This window comes from Hippocampus bargibanti, linkage group LG04 (assembly GCF_051943395.1).
Source record: "Hippocampus bargibanti isolate YZ-2025 linkage group LG04, ASM5194339v1, whole genome shotgun sequence".
NCBI classification, from domain to species: domain Eukaryota; kingdom Metazoa; phylum Chordata; class Actinopteri; order Syngnathiformes; family Syngnathidae; genus Hippocampus; species Hippocampus bargibanti.
The window spans coordinates 23,479,199-23,495,707 of NC_142737.1; the positions used below are offsets into that span (position 1 = coordinate 23,479,199).

The 16,509-nt window shown below is 45.3% G+C and overlaps 1 protein-coding gene and 1 long non-coding RNA gene across 14 annotated transcripts in view; one reads left to right on the forward strand and one right to left on the reverse strand.

Annotated features, from left to right (window-relative positions):
- fbrsl1 (fibrosin like 1) overlaps positions 1-16,509 on the forward strand; it is a 476,317-nt gene that overhangs the window by 233,405 nt on the left and 226,403 nt on the right. The window lies entirely within an intron of this gene.
- On the reverse strand, positions 83-2,403 carry LOC148899496 (uncharacterized). The gene is made up of 5 exons (XR_016114867.1): positions 1,617-2,403; positions 1,479-1,517; positions 1,018-1,069; positions 827-921; positions 83-724 (listed from the first exon to the last, which is right to left on the reverse strand). It is a non-coding gene; the product is annotated as an uncharacterized LOC148899496 (long non-coding RNA).

Below are 16,509 nucleotides of genomic sequence, written 5' to 3' on the forward strand. Positions count from 1 at the left end.
TAAAACAAACGATAACAGTACCAAAATGCGCAGCATGTCCACGTACCAAAACAACAAATAAACCCCTGAGCAGAAGATGTGAAATAAACACAACAAAACAGAAAAAAACAACAAATTATACTCTGCTGTTCTGTTAAAAAAATAAATTCTTTGAAAAGCATATACTTGAATAAATACAACCGAATACATTTCAATGTACTCGTTATAAGGTGCAAATCAAGGTAAAACTTACTAAAAACAAACACAGTATTCCTGAAACGAAAAAAGACATTTTGGTGGAATCCAAGTTTACATATCAAAGTATTAATAGAAAATCAGTCACAAACAGGTATACAAAGCAGAGTAAAAATGAAGTTACTTATCGAGTGTTGCTCTGTTCCGTAATATTGGAGGCACTGGTGCCTTCAATATTGCGGAACAAAGCATTTTTCAAACTTAGCAAGCGTGGTTTGAGTGGTCTGTTATCATCAAGACACAGCAGTATTTTCTGAATGAAGGTGAATGTGCGGATTAATTTTCTTGGATAATCTAAATGCAATGCGTACATTAAACCAAACAAGAAGAGGTGTGCATCAGCCAACCTGGGGAGACATCTCACAATAATGCCATCTTCTATCACAACAGAAATGCTGTCGGGGTTAAACAAGATGGCACTAGTGAGGTTGTCAGTTGTTACGGAGAGAAGTGCGACAGGAGTGTTTTCAATGTCTGGATCCTCTTCCCACTGCAAAATACACACAAACGTACACATACTGAATAAAGTAAAAGGTTATAGCATATATTGTGGCCATAGATAGACATGTGTGTTAAGTCAGGTAATACATACATTGCATGTCTTGAAGAACTCGGAGTTATCTTCTTGTAGGTATGATGGGAGCGCACGAAGGGCCAGACTGCGTCTCATGTGTATATCTGTGTATACTGAAAAGTGCAAATGCAATTTCTGTCGAGACATGGCAGTGGGCTGACTCTTGAATACTGGAAATGTTGCAAACGATAATGGCTAAATAACTTTGCCCGAGTATCCAGGGATGTAGAACACAGTTTGCATCTCCAGTCCATGTTAGGCCTGCAATTACATTAAACATTTTTCAAGAATGAGTACGTGTTTGGATAAGCAAAGTAAAGTTGGTGTGATTCTAGTGGGTCCAAATTAAAGACAGTTACGGATTATTATAGCTCAAATCCAAGCATATCCTTTGTAATAGTTTGGAACCTCCGCACTATCCCTATTGCAATTTAACAACTGCATCACTGTAATGATTAATGAACATCAGTTGCTGGTAAGAGCAGAGGAGAATGTGAGACTTGAGATTGTTTTTATTAAAGAAAGAACAATCAATGAAGTCTCAAGTAATGGTGTAAAATACTCCAATATATGTTAAAAAGGTAAAATTCTGTTCAATATAAAAAATAAAATGTAGTATGATATTCATCGGGTAATTAAGAATATAGCATAAATAAAAATGTAAACATACCTTCGATAATGGTGGTGTTGCTCAATTTGCACCCGGGGGCTGAAAGGTTGAAGAGAAAAAAACATGACAATGAATGTAATCCTTTAATAAAACACATTTATCCATGTTAACTTTTTAAGTTTAATAAATCTAATGTACCAGATTAAATGATGCAATCAAACCAGTCAGGTGTTTGCAGTTTGATGACTTGGCCTCCAGCAGCTCTCTCGGTATCCTGAATATGCCAAAAATACATTTTAAAAAAAGTTCATGTTTAATTTACACATGCATAACCATTTAAACTGCATCAATTGTACATATTCCAATCCACTGTACATTTTTTGGCTATCATTATATTTACTTAGTGCATTCTTAAAACTGCAGCACTACCGCTGCACGTGTATAGATATCTTAAGCCTATAGCTTGTGCTGGACACTGACACGCGGTCCTGTCGTTTGCAAACAAAGTTAACTCAAAGCATTAACCTGCTGGGCGTTGCAGCCACGGTGTGGAGGATTTCGTGTGACCCTTTTATATAAACCTTAATTTTACACCCATTTGACGATTACTCTCGGACCTTCGCGGACACAAACATAACCTGCAACAGATATTACTCGGCCACCGCCCAACTAAACCTGCGCGGTACTATTCTCTAAATAACACTTCTGTGTCTTTCAACAGACAAGAGACGTTTAAGAAAAATTCATACATATATCGCCACAGAAGAGCGCTTAACATAGGAGAAGTCCCGGGCTCAAAACAACGCAGCTGAAAGAGTGGATGAGAAGGCCTCAGTCGCAAGCACGACCACGGACTAGCATCTTTGCTAACTTGTGAAAGGCGGCAAGTTCCACAAACTGACTTTCCAATTTGCTGTCATCAAAAACACAACAAAATATCCTTTTTCTGTGCACCGACTACAGCATTGATACACTGTGTCCTTGTAATATTAAATAATGTTGTTTGTCTTCTCACCTGAATTCGTGGGTCTCTGCACGCTTTAGCCGTCGAGAAGTAAAAAAGGCCCCGGTGAGACCACGCCTGCGGTGACGTCATCACGCAGCGTTCTGCCGTTTACTCAAAATATATGAGTATATGACAGCCATGAACTCAAAAGTATTGATTTACTGCAAATTAAAAACGCATGACTATTCAAAAAACTCAAAACGTTTAAGTTTTTGAAACAAAAAATCGGCTTTTGAGTTGACTGACCTCAATGACTTTGAGTCAGTAGTACTGTTCGGGTTTACAGTGTGTGGTCAGAACCCAGTTCGGAAAGTTGCTTCACTGATTTTACTGGAATGAATAACGAGGAGTAAGTAGTACTTGAATCTAGCGATGGGATATTTTAAGATGATCCTCTCAGTTGTGTGAAATGTTTGCGAAGTACGTTTACTTTAACGCAACAATTCAGTATGTAGCTAAGCAAATGTATGTGTGTGTGTGTGTGTGTGTGTGTGTGTGTGTGTGTGTGTGTGTGTGTGTGTGTGTGTGTGTGTGTGTGTGTGTGTGCCTGTGCGTGTGTATTTGTATGTGTGTGTGTGTGTGCGTGTGTGTGTGTGTGTGTGTGTGTGTGTGTGTGTGTGTGTGTGTGTGTGTGTGTGTGTGTGTGTGTGTGTGTGTGTGTGTGTGTGTGTGTGTGTGTGTGCATGCGTGTGATCCAGTTCATGCAAATCATTTCTGATCCTTGGAGTCTGCTCATTACCCACAATTACATGAAATTATCTTGTTCAGGGTGTGGCAAAAAGTGTTAAAGCAGGCTGATCACCTGCTGTTGGCAGTGGCTGTTTTTAAGAGGCCTACTTCAAGTCTCTTTTGTGGATCCACATGTTGTGTGTGGCTATTTTTATTTAGCAGTGAGCATAATAATGATGAGAGGGAGCAATAGTGACATTGGAGCCTGGTCTTACAATACAGTAGATAACCCATTCTTGATTGTTATTTAGAGGGTGGTTTGGTTAGGGACTTTGAGAGGGAGGATACCAAATTGAAATGCAAATCTGAACATTTCGTAATTCATTACGGTTGACACAGCCCAATGGAAAAGCAACAACAAAATGAAAATGAAGATGACATTGTTGAAGAGGAGTGTGGTAGATAATAGTGAGCCCCATCTCATCCCAGGCAAATTCCTTTTTCTGAAAGGATTCCGGAAGAATGATTCTGACCTTCTGACTCAGTTGATTGTAGCTCAACGTCTCCTTTTTATAATTTCTCCTTTAAATGTTTCTGAGAAGCCAGATATCATCATAGCTGCAAGGAATTAGGAGATGTTTTTTTTAGTTCAGCGAATCTGGCTTTTTCCAGCACAAGATCTTTCTGATATTGTCTATAGAACTACAAACTAAATCAAGCATACTTTTTTGAATATGTAACTCTGGGAGTCTATGACCATGAAACATTCAACATCCTTCTTCCATATACCTTTTAAGTAGACAAGAGCCAGGCCTTGAGCGCGGCTGCTTTTGTCTGAACTAAATACACTGCCTTTGGTTAATTCGGTTTCCTCAAGATTTCTGATAACTCACAGGACCTGCCGATTTTTGAAAAGTAGTTTGTGGTGTTTATTGATGTGAACCTGCTCAAATACTTTGAAGAACTCAGCTATGCCAAGAGGATTTCTTTAAAACCTATAAATCCAAAGGTGTTCTACATCAAGGGCTTCTTGTTTGTAATATTTGCAGTACAATCATCCAGCGCAGACATGGGCAAACTACAGTCCGCGGGCCACATATGGCCCGTTAAGCTTTTAATCCGGCCGCCGAACTTCTCCAAATTATAGTAAAAACAGTGTCTGAAAATCATGACAAAGAGGACAACAGGGCAGACAACTCTGAAAAGTTGCCTGCCCGGCCATAAAGAAAGACGAGAAATCTCATTGTCGCAAAGTATGTTTTTTTTTTTTTTTTTTTTTTTTTTTTTTAATTAAGGCTGTACCTACCACAAATGATACCTTGCTTAATTTACGGTAAATATCTGCATCTGAAGATTTTGCTCCAGTTGGCGTTTCCCGTCATGGTGCACAATGCATTGCCTGCTACAAGCCACTGAGCGCCTTCATAACTCTCAAGTCTTTACAGTCACACTGTAATGTAAGTTTACGTTTTGTAGCGTCACATATTTTGTTAGCTTCTTTTGAATCTTTCTTCTGAGCTTAGGTTCTGTGCATCTATTTTGGAAAATGATGTGCAAATGCACAACCTTATAACGCTTGGGAAAGTCGAAGCACAAAGCAGGCTTCTGATTGGATGCCCTGCCGAGTATGCAAATTTCAACTGCAGGTAGCCTATGTCTGTGTGCTTGGCAACGATACACGTGTACTGTTTGCGCATGAAGTGCAGCGTGTTCTACCGGAAACAAATTCCTTGTGTGTCCTACATACTTGGCAATAAAGATGATTCTGATTCTGATTCTGATGAAGGCGACGGCAAACTCGCCCCTCCGTGGCGAGTTTGTAGAGCGCACGGTCAGGACAATCCATCCATGATTTTGCGGAGTTTAACACAAGAAGATATTATTGAGCTTGACTATTTCGTTGTGTAATAATATGTTTTGAATGTTGAAAGTGATTCCATTTTTCATTGAATGTTGATTTCTTTAACTTTGCACCTTTGATTGAAACTTATTAAAAACAGACGCAATCTTGATAAATCACAGTGCGTATGTTATTTTAATCTATTCCCATTTCCTCCTGCGAAATAGTATGTAAATGCCATATCTTGCATATTCCTTGAGACAAATGTATTAACTGATAAGGCCCATTTTTCACATTTGAAAGGCGGTTAATAAATTGGGTTGGAGTGTTCTCACTGTGCTATGAGGTTTGCACACACTACATTTAATTTAAAGGTTTAATATATCCGGCCCAAACACTCCCTCCAAATGCTCCTGGCCCAGCCCTTCTGTAAAGTTTGCCCACCCCTAATCTAGTGCCTATTTGACAGTTTGTTTAAATATCTGAAGAATACATTTCAACTATTAAAACTATAGATTTTGTAATTAAAATTTTAATAAATTGTAAAAAAAAAAAAAGAAACATTTCAACTGCTGACTGCGTTTTCGACAATCCATATATTGTACATATTCAGTCTAAAGCAGGGGTTGGGAACCTATGGCTCGCGAGCCATATATGGCTCTGCCATGATGCTAAAAGAAATGTTAAATATTTTCGTTTTTCATGGATTTTGGATGGGACAAAGGTTCGCATTTCTCCCCATCCAAAACAGTTGAGTTGGGCGACCACTAATTAACTCTGAGAAGGTGATTGCAACCACCTGGGAATGGCCAATTGCCGCTGGGACCTGATTGCACAAAAATGGACAAAATCCGACTTCAACGGACAGTTAGGACGGGGGAAAAAAATCATTGGCACCGCCCTACCCACTCTCGAGGACTTGCACACTGCAAGAATCCAAACTAGGGCGCGGAAAATCCTACTGGACCCTCCGCACCCTGCCCACCACCTTTTCCAGCTACTCCCCTCAGGCAGGCGCTACCGATCCATGCGCACCAAATCCAGCAGACATTTAAACAGCTTCTTCCCCCAAGCCATTAACTCTTTGAACTCTTTCAACAGTAGCCAAAATGGAACTGTATAGTGCCACTTAGCAGTTTTTTTTTGACATACTAGTGCAGCGTGTTCTACCGGAAACAAATTCCTTGTGTGTTCTACATACTTGGCAATAAAGATGATTCTGATTCTGATTCTGATTGGCCAGAAGCTCAGGTGAAGCACCTTTAAAGCCAGCCTGAGCCAGTCACTTCGAGGAGGAAGAAGAGGGACAAAGGACAACCTGGAGAGCAGTGTTACCTGGGGTCTGCCGAAAACTGATATCAACTTCAAATAAAGAAAACTCACAATACCCTTACTGCATCTGGCTGAGTGAACTTTTATCATCTTTCCACGTGCATGCTGTCTCGCCGCACGACAATTGGTGGCAGTGGTGGAATCGTTTCACCCTGCATGAAGAAGGTGGGATCGTTACGCCTTGCTGAAGTGGAAAAGCTAAGAGGAAGAAGGTGGGACGAGTAAGAAGTTGTGTAGCACGGGCCAACCAAACTGGACTGAAGAGTTCTGAAGGGGATCAAGGAAACCAGAAGCTTGAGTTGCCCCAAGAAGATGCCGTTCTTCTTTTCCATGAGGCGTCTGACAGTTGCCAAGCCAAGGATGGAACTGAGCAGAGTGAGATGGAACCAGTGGTGAAGCTTAAGACTCAGATAAGAGGTGATGTTGATTGAACAGATCTAGAGATCAGATGCACCCAACAAGTAAGAATGGACATTTGACAGTCGATCTAGTCAACATTATCCTCCTCTGGGACCGCAGCCCCAGGGCGCTGACTCTCGAACATCCAGGCCAACGAACCTTCCTCCCGCTCAAGAAACTCCCAAGTTGGGTTACCTAACATGCCCAACCTCCACAGTTTCATCATCTAAGACAAGCTGCAATTCCCATGGTTTCTGAACCCAGAATTCCAGAAAGAAACGGAAGATGCAGAACGTCAGGAGCTGGAAGAGGATCTCCAGCGAGAATAACGACAAGAATTTATCAGGGAGAGATTGGCACCCTGGACAGAAGGTGTTAATATTGTTGCATATGGGATCAAGTAAGCTACTGGCAAAGTGGCAGGGCCCATACGCTGTGACTAGGAGAATAGGACCTGTCACATATGACATTCTCTGCCCTGACAACAAATGTTATTGCTGATTATTTGACAAGAATGTCTGAACTCTGAGGAGAGGGGGTGAATGATGTCATGATGCTAAAAGAAATGTTAAATAATTTCGTGTTTCATGGATTTTGGATGGGAGAAAGGTGCACATTTCTCCCCATCCAAAACAGTTGAGTTGGGCGACCACTAATTAACTCTGAGAAGGTGATTGCAACCACCTGGGAATGGCCAATTGCCGCTGGGACCTGATTGGCCAGAAGCTCAGGTGAAGCACCTTTAAAGCCAGCCTGAGCCAGTCACTTCGAGGAGGAAGAAGAGGGACAAAGGACAACCTGGAGAGCAGTGTTACCTGGGGTCTGCCGAAAACTGATATCAACTTCAAATAAAGAAAACTCACAATACCCTTCCTGCATCTGGCTGAGTGAACTTTTATCATCTTTCCACGTGCATGCTGTCTCGCCGCACGACAGGCTCTTTTGATGATTGTATATGGCTCGCCGAGAAATCTAAATACATATTCTCGTTTTTTTTCTGTTCATTTTCTGTTGCGCCTGCAGTTGGCGGAAAGTGCAATTTTGATGCATGCGTGCATGTGTGTGTGTGTGTGTGTGTGTGTGTGTGTGTGTGTGTGTGTGTGTGTGTGTGTGTGTGTGTGTGTGTGTGTGCATGCATGTGTGTGTGCGCGCGCTCGCGTGTGTGTGGCTCTCACTGAAAAACATTTCTAAATATTTTACTTTTATGGCTCTCTTAGTCAAAAAGTTTCCCGACCCCTGGTCTAAAGAATAGGCTGGTATTTTATGGCCATGTTTGAGATGAACAATAAAACGATCTCAGATGGTTGTAGTTAGAAGTCCTTGGGCTCTGGGGTCCCCGGCGCTGCAGAATCAATCGCTCACTCGTACACAAATACCACATTATGAATGCTCTGAACCTGGATTAGAGTCTAATCCCATTGTCAATTTCCCAACTATAGCCTGTTTGTGTCTTTGAAGAAGGAAAAAAATGAAACTGATGGCCTTGCTTTGTCCTCGTCTTGTCTGTTGGGTCTGGGGGTAAAGAAAGAAATTGTTATTGATGTCCTGAGCTGTCCCATATGGTTATACAATTTGTTTGCCACTTTCTGTATTTTCTCACATTGATTATAAACCACACTTATATTTGTTTTATAATTGCCTTTTTCTTCTCTGAGTTGAAACACCTGGGTACGTTTTGTTCGGTCACACTGACAGTTTGTTTTGCCGTTTGATCACACGTATCTTGTTTTGTGCTGCATGTTCTCATACGCTTGGCAGCTTAATTTGTATTTTTGCCAGAATCGCCCTTTTTCTTCTTTAAAACACCAAATTCCAGGACTAAGGGAGGGCTGAGGGAGAGGGGGGGATAAATGACTCATCTCTAGCGAGGGCAAACTGGCCTCTTGCTTTAGCGAGAGTGGGTCTATAAAATGGGGGTTCCCTCAATACCGGTGAGAGTCTGCTGTGAACTGTGCACGAGTGTCCAGCTCTTCGGTTTTCCAGATTACTCTACCGGGGTGTTTCGCCGGCTCTCTGCCCTCTGTCAACGGTAAGGTATACTATTCTGGATCTGAACTGTGATGTTGGAGTCTTTACGTGGGGGCATAAAAGTGACAGTTTGTGTCTAGCGTAATTACTCATGAGGGGAAACATTGTGAACTGATCGATGAGAAGGTTTCTTCAGCCGTCATCTTAACAAAAGTGAAGGTTTCGGACGTTTCGCCTCCTATCCAAGAGGCTTCGTCAGCGAACTAAAGTCTGACTGGTCGTATCGGCCCCATTTATATATCCCTAATGTCCAGACATGGTGGCGCCGGACACAGCTATGATAGGTCCCTACTCTCAGGTTGGGGGGGCAGAGGACCCCTCCCTGTGGCCCCACTGATTGTTCCTACATTAGTAGGAACAATCATCGATGGACCTTCTCATCGATGGACCACTCCTGTACGACTGAGAGCTTACACAGACGTATTGTGAACTGATGTGTATTCTATATATATAGCGGCTGGATAGCTCAGTTGATAAGGCATCGGTTTGGTATATGGGAGACGAATCCCACTTGGGCCAAAATGAGCACAAAAACATCATCCAGTGTGGGTCCTTGGGCTCAGACGTCGCCCGGCCAAACAAGGTCTGTGTCGGGTGCTGGGGAACCAGAGCACCTTGATGTGGCCAGTGGCAGGGTTCTAACAGCAGAAGGCTGGAAACTGAAAGAAAGGCATATGGGAGAAGGAGGTCGCACATAACAGCAGTGCACAATGGCTGGTGACTCAGAAAGAAGAGCACAGCAACCTCCCTGAACAGAACCCAGTTACCATCACAGCGGCAGATATACAAGAAAGAGTCTCAGGTATGAAAAACTGGACCGCACCAGGCCCCGATATGGTCCACACCTACTGGCTAAAGAAACTCACAGCTCTCCATGAGCGCCTAGCAGCACAAATGAACCAGTTGCTGATGAATGGGACGCACCCAGGATGGCTAACCGAAGGGCGAACAATCCTGATCATGAAGGATTCCTCAAAGCGTGCAGTTCCTTCCAACTATCGGCCAATAACCTGTCTCTCCACAACATGGAACATCATTGCGGCTAAGATAAGTGGGGGGACACGTGGATCAATACATGAGCAAAGCACAGAAAGGCATTGGTAGAGATACTAGAAGTGCCAAACATCAGCTGCTGGTTGACAGAACAGTCGCACAAGACTGCAGGTCCCGACATACCAACCTGTGCACAGCCTGGATTGATTACAAGAAAGCATATGACTCGATGCCACACACATGGATCACTGAATGCTTGGAGTTGTATAAGGTCAACAGGACCCTGAGAGCCTTCGTTGCAAACTCGATGAGGATGTGGAAAACCACACTTGAAGCCAACGGCAAGCCACTAACGCAAGTGTCCATCAAATGTGGCATATACCAAGGTGATGCACTCTCTCCACTGCTGTTCTGCATAGGACTGAACCCCCTCAGCCAGATAATCGCCAAGACAGGCTATGGATACCGCCTCAGAAATGGAGCTACGATCAGTCACCTCCTCTACATGGATGACATAAAGCTGTATGCTAAGAGCGAAACGGACATAGACTCCCTGATCCACACAACCAGGATCTACAGCAGTGATATCGGAATGTCATTCGGGCTGGAGAAATGTAGTCGGATGGTGACTAAGAGGGGCAAGGTAGTCCACACTGAAGGGGTCTCACTCCCTGAAGGAACAATAGCAGACATTGAAAACAGCTACAAGTACCTTGGTATACCACAGGCCAATGGCAACCTCGAACTAGCAACAAGGAAAGCGGCTACGACCAAATACCTCCAGCGGGTGAGGCAAGTCCTCAGAAGCCAGCTCAATGGCAAGAACAAGACCCGGGCAATAAACAGCTATGCCCTGCCAGTGATCAGATACCCTGGAGGAATAATAAGGTGGCCAAAGGAAGAGATTCAGACCACGGATGTTAAGACCCGAAAAATCCTCACCATGCATGGAGGGTTCCATCCCAAGTCCAGCACCCTGAGACTGTACACAAGCCGTAAGGAAGGAGGCCGGGGACTAGTGAGTGTGAGAGCCACTGTCCAGGATGAAACATCCAAGCTCCATGAATACATCAAAGAGAAGACTCCAACGGATGATGTACTCAGAGAATGTCTCAGACAATGGGGAACAGAGGATGAGGTGCTGGAAGAGGGACAATCATGGGAGGAAAAGCCCCTACACGGGATGTACCACCGAACAATAGCAGAAGTGGCTGATCTCAAGAAGTCCTATCAGTGGCTAGAGAGGGCTTGCCTAAAGGACAGCACAGAGGCACTCATCCTGGCTGCTCAAGAGCAGGCCCTGAACACCAGAGCCATCGAGTCAGGGATATACCACACCAGACAAGACCCAAGGTGTAGGTTGTGCAAAGAGGCACCTGAGACAATCCAACACATAACTGCAGGGTGTAAAATGCTGGCAGGGAAAGCCTACATGGAGCGCCATAACCAGGTGGCTGGCATAGTCTACCGAAACATCTGTGCGGAGTATGGACTGGAAACCCCAAAGTCAAAATGGGAAACACCTCCCAAAGTAGTAGAGAATGACCGAGCAAAGATCCTGTGGGACTTCCAGATACAGACTGACAAGATGGTAATGGCCAACCAACCAGATATTGTTGTTGTGGATGTAGCGGTCCCGAGTGATGGAAACATCAGAAAGAAGGAACATGAGAAAATCGAGAAATACCAAGGGCTCAGAGAGGAGCTGGAGAGAGCCTGGAAGGTAAAGGTGACAGTCGTGCCTGTGGTGGTCGGAGCACTCGGGGCAGTGACCCCCAAACTCGACGAGTGGTTGCAACAGATCCCGGGAACAACATCGGATATCTCGGTCCAGAAAAGCGCAGTGCTGGGAACAGCACGGTTACTGCGCAGAACCCTCAAGCTTCCTGGCCTCTGGTAGAGGACCCGAGCTAAAATGGGGGACAGACACCACCCATGAGGGGTGAGACGAGGATTTATATATATATATATATATATATATATATATATATATATATATATATATATATATATATATATATATATATATATATACAGTCATTGTTTGTGGTCATCTCTCTGCAGCGATCTCTCCGAACCTGTAATAAGGCAAATTTTTCATATAACAGGGGGGCTCAGCCATGCTGCTTCTTGAAGAATGGAACGAATACTTGTGTGAAAGCAACGCGAGCCACACGTACGTATATGTTCAGCTGTCTCACTTGTGAATTATGATAATCCAGTAATGGCTGTTGAATAGCATTTTGTTTCTTCCCTCTGGTTCCGTGCATATTGAACCTCATTATTTGTGTGTTTACTTTTTTGGGTGGTTGCCGATGACCATTTTGTGTTTGGGAGCCTTTTACTGAGCGAGTTGCTTGTTCTGTAGCCACAAAGGGACATAAATATTCTTGTGCCAGTCCCGAGCCCGGATAAATACAGATGCTTGTGTCAGGAAGGCCATCCAACGTAAAAGCTTGGCCAAAACAAACATGCGGATCAAACCTCGAAAGATTGCTGTGGAGACCCCTTGAAAGGAAATTCCGAAAGGAAAACAAGAAAGAAGAATACCGTAAATTCCGGGCTGTAAACCGCTACTTTTTTTCCAAAACTTTCAACCCTGCGGCTTATTCAGTGATGCAGCCAATTTATGCAATTTTTCTAACGGCCGCCAGCGGCGCTCGAGTAGAAAAGGTAATATTTAGACCAGTGGAATATACATGTCGAGGAAGATTGTATCTTCTTGTCTTGTGCATAAATTAAATTAGCGTGAACATACCTTCATCATGGAAAATGCAAAAAGAAATGCATATGACGCAGCGTTCAAGCTAAAAGCAATCGAGCAGTCTGATAAGGAAGGAAACAGAGACGGTAAATGCAAGGGACAGACAAAAAAAAGGTGAAGAGGGGGTAAAAAGTTGGTTAAAGAAAAACCCGCGGCGGTGTGTGAGAGAAAACAGAGGCTCGACCAGACCCCGTGGATTTTGTTTTGCACGTTGGCACGGAGGAGTTTGACCTGAAATCTCTGCGTAAGATTAAAGTTATCGCTGACTCTGCGATAGATGAGGCGAGGCACCGACCAGCCACCTGTTTGTGGACGCGGCGGACAAAAGTCAAAGTCAAAGTCAGCTTTATTGTCAAAAATGCTAATATGCATGACATACAGCACAGATTAAATTAATGTCCTCTCGGACCCAGCGTGCAAGACATGCAAGGCACTTATAACGTGGCTAAAAAAGACATACAATTGACAACAGACAATACATGTAATTTCTGTATGTAAAGTGAGGTAGTGTCGTATGGAAAGTGAGGCAGTGACGTATGTAAAGTGAGGTAGTGACATATGTAAAGTGAGGAAGTGACGTACATAAAGTGACGTAATGTCGGAATTGCAAAAACAAACAACTAGAAAGGGTTGAAGTGAGGTCTTGTCTAATGAGAAATAACAAAAAATAGAGTTCAGGATGATCGTACAGCATGTAGCGTGTACTCAGAGTTCGGTGAGTGTGGCAGTGGGAAGGGGCAGGCTGGGCAGGGCTGGGAGGGAGTTGAGTCTCCGGACTGCCTGGTGGCAGAAACTGTCCTTGAGCCTGCTGGTCTTGGCTCGGAGACTCCGCAGTCTCCGACCCGATGGCAGCAGGCTGAAGAGGCTGTGAGAGGGGTGGGTGGGATCGCCAGCGATCCGGATGGCTCTGCGGGTGAGGCGGGTGTTGTAGATGTCCTGAAGGGGGGGGAGAGAGACACCGATGATCTTCTCAGCTGTTCTCACGATGCGCTGCAGAGTCTTACGGCAGGACACGTGCAGGCGCCGTACCACACGGTGATACAGCTGGTCAGGATGCTCTCTATGGTACCGCGGTAGAAGGAGGTCGTGATGGGGGTCGGGGCTCCAACTCTTTTGAGCTTGCGGAGGAAGTACAGGCGCTGGTGGGATCTCTTGGCCATTGATGCCGTGTTGTGGCTCCAGGACAGGTCTTCGGATATGTGCACTCCCAGGAACTTGGTGCTGCTCACTCTCTCCACTGCAGCACCGTCGATGGTTAGTGGAGCATGCTGGGGGCGCACTCTCCTGAAGTCCACAACAATCTCCTTCGTCTTCTCCACATTCAGACGGAGATTGTTGTCCTTGCACCACGTGGCCAGGCGGCTGACCTCGTCCCTGTAGGCTGTCTCCTCGTCGTTGTTGATGAGGCCCACCACAGTCGTGTCATCCGCAAACTTTATGAAGAGGTTGGAGCTGGGTGATGATGGTGAGCAGTCGTGCGTGAGCAGAGTGAAGAGGAGGGGGCTCAGCACAAACCCCTGGGGGGCCCCTGTGTTCAGCGTGATGGTGCTGGAAGTGTTGTCGCCAACTCTGACTGCCTGTGGTCTCCCCGTCAGGAAGTCCAGCAGCCAGTTGCACAGGGAGGTGCTGATCCCCAGTTTGCTCAGTTTATCGGTGAGTTGTTGGGGGATGATTGTGTTGAATGCTGAGCTGAAGTCGATGAACAGCATTCTGACGTAGGAGTCTCTGGTCTCCAGGTGGGTGAGCGCTGTGTGGAGAGCAGTGGAGATGGCATCATCGGTCGAGCGGTTGGGCCGATATGCAAATTGGAAGGGGTCATGGTTGGGGGGGAGGGCAGCCTTGATGTGGTTCATAACTAGCCGCTCGAAGCACTTCATGAGGATGGGAGTGAGTGCGACCGGGCGGTAGTCATTGTGGCAGGTGGGGGACGACTTCTTCGGGACCGGGATAATGGTGGTGGCTTTGAGGCACGTGGGCACAACAGCCTGGCTCAGAGAGGTGTTGAAGATGTCCGTGAAGACATCTGTGAGCTCCACAGCGCAGTCTCTCAGAACACGGCCAGGAATGCCGTCGGGACCCGGGGCTTTTCGTGCGTTGGTCCCTCTGAGGGATCGCCTCACGCTGTCCTGGGACAGTGTCAGCACCTGTTCGCCGGGAGGTGGTGGGGTCTTCTGTGCTGGAGTGCTGTTGTCTGCCTCGAAGCGGGCGAAGAAGTCGTTCAGCTGGTTCAGCAGAGTGGTGGAGTTCTCGCAGGTCTGTGGAGTGGGCTTGTAGTCTGTGATGGTCTGTATCCCACGCCACAGGTTCCTGGTGTCACTGCTGTCTTTGAAGTGGTTGGCGATCCTCCTGGAGTGCTGTCTCTTGGCCATCCTGATGCCACGTGACAGGTTGGCCCTGGCTGTCCTCAGGCCCAGCTCATCGCCAGCTTTGTAGGCAGCGTTCCGAGCCCTGAGGAGCCTGTGGACTTCACCCGTCAGCCAATGGCTTCTGGTTGGCCAGGATGGTGACAGATCTGGTGACAGTCACGTCATCCATGCACTTCCTCATGTAGGAGGTAACAGAGTCTGTGTACTCTTGGAGGTCGGTGTTGTTGTTGTAGGTGGCCGCTTGTCTGAACATGTTCCAGTCGGTGTTGGAGAAGCAGTCTTTGAGTGCCTCTGACGACCCATCAGGCCACACCCTTATCTGCTTCTTGACTGGTTTGACGACTTTGACAAGTGGCCTGTATGATAACATGATAGTGGAGTGGTCCGAAGCTCCTAGGTGGGGGAGGGGGTAGGCTTTGTAGGCTCCTTTGTGTGTGGTGAAATCATTGTCCAGAATGTTGTTACCTCTCGTCGGAAAGTTAATGTGTCCATGGAGATGTGGAAAAACGCTTTTCGGGTTGGCGTGGTTGAAATCGCCAGCCAGGATAAGGAAAGCATCTGGGTGGGCTGTCTGTTGCTCGCTGATGTGCTGGTAGAGTTCATTCAATGCCGCGCTCCTGTTGTTAATTGAGCTCGGGGGGATGTAAACTGCTACCAGCAGTATGGCACTAAATTCCCTCGGCAGGTAGAATGGCCGACATTTTATGACCATAAGTTCCATCAGTGGCGAACAGTGTTTGCATACCACAACAGCGTTGCGGCACCAGGCATCACTGATGTAAACACAGAGTCCCCCGCCGCGAGTCTTCCCCCCCTCGACGAGCGCTCTGTCTGCCCAATAGTGGATATATATTTTTCCCTCCCTTACCTTTGGAAATATACCTTTTTTTTTCCTTGGATTACTTTCAATGGGACCCGGACTCTGTAGGCCTGCATCAAACCTTAAAGGACAACCGACGTCTCCGGACAAGTTGTGTCCTCATTTGTAAAATGGCTTCAAATGACTTCTACTGAGCGGATTTTACAAAGATTCCACCGCATATAGCTATATTTTACGTTTTAAGACTCTGCTCTGAATATTCAGGAAGTCTTGTTTTTGAGTTGGTGACGAGTCCGTACGTGACGTCATGAAAGGACCCTCCCCTGACCGACAAAAAGACACATTGTAGCAGTCCTTCATCAAGTCAATGTATTTTGCTGTACTGTTTGTCTGAAAACCTTGCTGTTGCACCCAAAAGTCGCCAGAAGAGGGCGTCCAAGCTCCTTGGAAGGAATTTATCAGCCTGTGGAAACGGGCTGATTCATTCCTCACGGGTGCGACATTCCCCCCGGCCCGTTTGCCTCAAAATGACACAGAAAAAAATCTTTAATCATTGCAAACTTGTATGCTTTCCTCTTCAGAACTATTTGAATCATATTCATAACTGGATGTGTAACAAGAAAGCATATTCTCCGAATCTGAAGCCATTGTTTTGATTTTTCTTGGCGTGAAATCACGAACTGGGGGCGGGACTTTCTGAAAATGCCCAATTCGCAGCTCGATTTTTTTGCAGATTTTGGACACTTTAAGTCATTTTTATTGGTGTTTTGCATTTAAATAAAAATACCCTACTGCGTGTTTTGGGTATTTTAGATGCTATAAAACGGTTTTCTGATGTCATGTTAAAAAACAAAAAAGTAACGTCGGTTGCCCT